This window comes from Oncorhynchus masou, chromosome 6, assembly GCF_036934945.1.
Source record: "Oncorhynchus masou masou isolate Uvic2021 chromosome 6, UVic_Omas_1.1, whole genome shotgun sequence".
NCBI lineage: Eukaryota > Metazoa > Chordata > Actinopteri > Salmoniformes > Salmonidae > Oncorhynchus > Oncorhynchus masou.
In genome coordinates this window covers 71,332,578-71,338,341 of record NC_088217.1, presented here as the reverse complement: position 1 = coordinate 71,338,341, position 5,764 = coordinate 71,332,578, and positions in this window count along the sequence as shown.

Here is a 5,764-nt window from a genome sequence, read left to right as displayed (position 1 = left end):
TACAGGTGAGAACATAAACGGAACGGGACTACAGAGAGTGAGTGAGAAGTGAGTGTGCGGGTGTGAGCAATGAGTGAAGTGAGGCCGGACAACGGGTACATTGATTTCGGTTTTTATTTCAATGGAAGATTATTTGATCATCGAAATATAACAGAAATGAACTTGTTTTTACATATATATTATTATAACTTATTTTTACATATATATATATATATATATTTAAATCTATGTTATTTTGTAAGCATGCAATCTCAAACTGTTATAACAAATATTGAAGTGAAGGTTATGGGATAAATTATCAAATCCATATAACTATGTGTGCACACAAAATAATAACTTTGAAATAGTGTTTAAAAATTGGGAAATGTTTCATTCTGCCTTTTTAAATCAACCTGTTATGTGTCCTGGGACTGATCATTCTTAACTTGAAATCTGCCATGACAGAAATGATTCCCTCTTTAATGGACCTCTGATTCACTGCAAAATAAATAGGATAGTGTTGAAACGTTGAATATGAGTATTGATGCAAGCCATAGTATTTGTAAGGTGTGTAAATTGACTTATGCGAATACACGGGTAATTCTCTTGTATTAATTGCCTTGTGACCTATAATGACAAGCTGATTTACATACCTAGGCCAGTAGCCCTATTCCCTAGTGATCACAAATGAATATAATGTTTGCCATTTAGCTAGCAGACACTTGTATACAAAGCGACATAGAGTCATGCGTGCATACATTTTACATATGGGCGGCTCCAGTGGGAATCATACGCACAACCTTTGTCATTGCGAGCACCATTCTTTATCGACTGAGCCACACAGGGCCAAATGAACTGCACCAAGTCAAATCCCTGCGGTTGTAAAACATCATACTTTCGAACTTCCAGGATGTGCAACAGAACAATACCCATAGATCAGTGGGTCATGACTGCCTGTCTGTCGACTTGTTGCATTATATGTCAAATCATTCATTCACTGTCTTCTCCTTGAAATGTTTTATATCGTGGCACACATTGTCTTGTCTGTAGCATTTTTGCACTATTACAGGTCTCCATCAACTGTTGTTTATTGGCTTTGACGTCATACTCTATTCTATGTTGTATTTACTCATAAAGCAATGTGATTGTTGAGCTGTGTATAAAGGGGGGTGTAGGCCAACGTGATAACCATTGTTTATAGGGACAAACAACTGTCCAGACGTGCCAGACCATAAGTCATAACCCCTGAATTACCCAGACGAGATAACCCCTGAATTACCCAGACGAGATACTGCAACTGAAAAAATATGTTAATATTTAATACGACCAACCCCCCAGAAATGTGCATATCTCAAGGGTTACTTTCGATTTAATGATTAACAGTAGGGACAAAAACTACGTCTCGGGCTCATTTGAAAAGTAGTCTATTGCTCAATACAAATATCCTCATAAGTTTATGTGTGTGTGTGTGTGTGTGTGTGTGTGTGTGTGTGTGTGTGTGTGTGTGTGTGTGTGTGTGTGTGTGTGTGTGTGTGTGTGTGTGTGTGTGTGTGTGTGTGTGTGTGTGTGTGTGTGTGCGTAGACCATGGAGTGTGTGTCTTTACAGGCAGTGTGTGTAGGTGGTGAACAATTGACAGCTGCAGTGTGGATTTCTCAGCTCGTCCGTTCCAGACGGAATATCCTACTAAAGCAGTATCACACCCCTCCGAATCGCAGTAAGCCCCTCATCTGTTACTCCAAAACCCCTCCTCTCCTTCTCTGTTACTCTCCCCCTCTCCTCTGCTCCCTACTCCTCTCATATGTACTCATCTCTCCATATGATTCTTCCATTATAATCTCTACTCGTCTTCTCTCCAGTCTTCCGCCACCGTCATCCTTTCTCCTCTCCTCCTCCACCCCTAGAGGCGCCCAGCTGTCTGTCATTCCCGCTGTCATCCCATCTCAGCTGATGGATGGAGTGACAGTGGAATGACAGCACTTGTCCTCTGCCACTTTGCAGCTCCCTCCATTCTCTATCTGTCTAGAGGACAAACATTTGTACAGTTGTGCCACAGCTGTTCAGAGAACGTACACAGGCCACCCATAAACATGTTTAAAACATACACTAGTGTGACCTTTTAAAATATGATTTGTTGCTTTCTGACAACTCAGCTATCCATTCATTCATTAAATTGTCCTACCTAATTGTCCCATCTAATTGTTCGACCTAATCCACTCAGGTCATTCATTAAATTGTCTTACTTAATAGACCTACCTTACCATGTCCATTCTTTCATTAAATTGTCCTACCTAACCAGCCCAGATATGCATTCATTCATTCAAAGTGTCCTACCTAACCAGCCCAGATATGCATTCATTCATTCATTCATTCATTCAAAGTGTCCTACCTAACCAGCCCAGATATCCATTATTTCATTCAAAGTGTCCTACCTAACCAGCCCAGATATCCATTATTTCATTCAAAGTGTCCTACCTAACCAGACAGTGTCCCAAAAAAGGGTTCTCCAGCATGTCAATAAGCCAATCTTTGGGTCTGATGGTCATGTCTAACCATACAGAGAGAAATAGAAAAAACTTCTGTTCATCTTCATTGTTGCTTTCCCAAGGTTTCATTCCCACCATCAGGAAGGAAGACTCTCCCACACAAAACCTGCCAGCATTCTAGACTCCAACCTCTACTTCCGTTGTTGAGACATGAACATGATATTGGCTTTGTCAAGTTAAGGGATTCATAAGAAACTGAATCCTAGTCATTACTCCTAGTCATTCCTTACAATGAGCTGCCTGCTCCGGGTTGTACGCAGTGCTGTGTGATGTGATATCACAGATATATCAGTGTGTGTGTGTGTGTGTGCCGGACGGGCCGTGTCAACACACAGTACATTACAACGGTCGGCACTGCAATGAGACAACTCACCTACAGGGGCCTCCTCTGGTACCATGCTGCCCTGTCAAAGAGGCGCTGCGTCCTTGTCGCCGCCTGAGAAATGAGGGGAGAGGAATCAGGGAGACGCCGCCAATGCCGCCGGCCCTCAAAACGTCCAGTTCCAACTGCAGCCCTGGGCAGGAGTAACTATAAACCTACAGTAACAGACAGCTTTATGAAGCATGACGCTGCCTGTCCCTCACCCTCCCCACTGCCCATGCTCCCAGGCTGGTGGGGGTGGAGGGGTGCTGATGAGTGATGGCAGCAACTGCTGGTGGGTCTGAGACATACAAATAACAGCCGCCTTCATTAGAGAGGGACGGCAGCAGAGTGGCAGTGATCCAGATTGACTGACAGGCCAAATGTGCCAGTGTTGCCCTCTCTTGGTTGACGCAGTAGGCTACAGCTCCTTGTGAGGAGCTCGTGTCAAGTATTTGTTGTTTATGTTGCGGTCTTGTGTTTGGAAGTGAATCGCAAGCCCAGTGAGTTAATTGAAACAAGTGCAGAGGAGGGTCAGAGATGGAAGGAGTGACTGTATTAATGTTATCCCTTCCCTGTGGTGCTATGATTGGAATGTGTGTGTGTGTGTGTGTGTGTGTGTGTGTGTGTGTGTGTGTGTGTGTGTGTGTGTGTGTGTGTGTGTGTGTGTGTGTGTGTGTGTGTGTGTGTGTGTGTATAAAAGAGATACCGAGAGAGAGAGACCGAGAGAGAGAGAGAGACCGAGAGAGAGAGAGAGACCGAGAGAGAGAGACCGAGAGACCGAGAGAGAGAGACCAAGAGAGAGAGAGAGACCGAGAGAGAGAGAGACCGAGAGAGAAAGAGACCGAGAGAGAGAGAGAGACCGAGAGAGAGAGACCGAGAGAGAGAGAGAGACCGAGAGAGAGAGAGAGACCGAGAGAGAGATCGAGAGAGACCGAGAGAGAGACCGAGAGAGAGAGAGCCCGAGAGAGACCGAGATAGAGAGACCGAGATAGAGAGACCGAGATAGAGAGAGGAGGTGGACAAGGTGACAGATGTACATCGTAGGGATGAGAGTCAGATCAGTTCAGTAAAACTGCACATTCAGGCAAGGCATTATTCCCAGAAGTCAATGTGGTAACCATTCTGGTTCCAAATGGCTACCAGGCTAATCAAGCTGACTCTTTGCCATGTGGTACAGTTACCCTCTACTACTGTAGAGTAAAACACATTAGTCGCTTTTTACATGGCTATTGTAAAATGTATCCATAGGCTTTACTGTGGCCCCATAAAGACGTGCCAGAAAGGTTTATTTAAAGGTCAATCAGCCCCTTTCCTATGAAATACCATTGAACAGAAATGAGTGAATGAATCAAGACACTAGATACCACAGACCCTCTCAATGTCTGCACCCCCAATGTCTGCACAGGCACCCCCAATCTGACCTTGGCCCCACTTTAGGGAAAAGCGCCATGTGTCCCTTCAGCTGTGGATAATTAGACATCAGAAGAGCGAGAGAAAGGAGAAAGAGAGAGAGAGAGAGCGAGAAGGGGGATGGGGGGGGGGGTGAGACAGAGACAGAGAGTGCTAATCCTCCATCACTTGCTCCTTATGTTCATAGGGTCGATTTTCTTGCGTGGCGTGGGGAGCATATGCTTGGCATTACGGTCTGGCTGGGTGGTGTCCCGAGCATGTGTGTGTGTGTGTGGTAGTGGGTGATCTTTTCTGGTAAGATATATGGGACATGGTGCCTTTGTGTCTATGGCATCAGCTCAAGTAAGCTGCTAGCTTTAACAGAGAAGCTCCATAAAAGACACATATCACAAAGGATACATTACATGAAATCCCCTGGATGCTAGAAATAGTGTCAAAAAGGTTAGCGACATGGACATTTTTTTTTTATTTTACCTTTATTTAACCAGGCAAGTCAGTTAAGAACACATTCTTATTTTCAATGATGGCCTGGGAACAGTGGGTTAACTGCCTGTCCAGGGGCAGAATGACAGATTTGTACCTTGTCAGCTCGGGGGTTTGAACTCACAACCTTCCGGTTACTAGTCCAATGCTCTAACCACTAGGCTACCCTGCCGCCCCACATATACTGTATACTTGTGTTTATATACATCACTGGTTAGCAAGTACATTGATACATCAAGTTCTTATCAAGACAGTACTAACGATGACAAAGTGGACATCTGCTGCATCGACTTTCAGGGTGGCAGGTCGCCTAGTGGTTAGAGCATTGGGCCAGTAACCAAAAGGTTGCTGGATCAAATCCCAGAGCTGACAAGGTAAAAATCTGTTATTCTACCCCTGAACAAGGCAGTTATTCCACTGTTCCCCAGTCAGCTGGCATTGTAAATAAGAATTTGGTCTTAACTGACTTGCCTAGTTAAACAAATACTTACTAATTTGAATGCATAGCCCCCTCTGCTGTTGATTGAAGGTACTTCATGTCAATCAAATCACATTTTATTGGTCACATATTTAGCAGACGTTATTGCGGTGGTAGTGAAATGCAGTGCAGTTGTATCTAGCAATTCACAACAGTACACACAAAACTCAGTAAATATGAGGACAAGCAATGTCGGTCGGAGTGGCATTGACTAGAATACAGTATATACATATGAAATTAGTAAAACATTTTGTAAACATTATTAAAGTGGCCAGTGTTCCATTATTAAAGTGATCAGTGATTCCATGTCTACAGGGTAGCAGCCTCTAAGGTGCAGGGTTGAGTAACCAGGTGGTTGCCGGCTAGTGACAGTGACTAAGTTCAGGAAAGAGTACTGGGCGGAGGCCGGCTAGTGATTCATATTTAACAGTCTGATGGCCTTGAGATAGAAGCTGTTTTTCAGTCTCTCAGTCCCAGCTTTGATGCACCTGTACTGACCTCGCCTT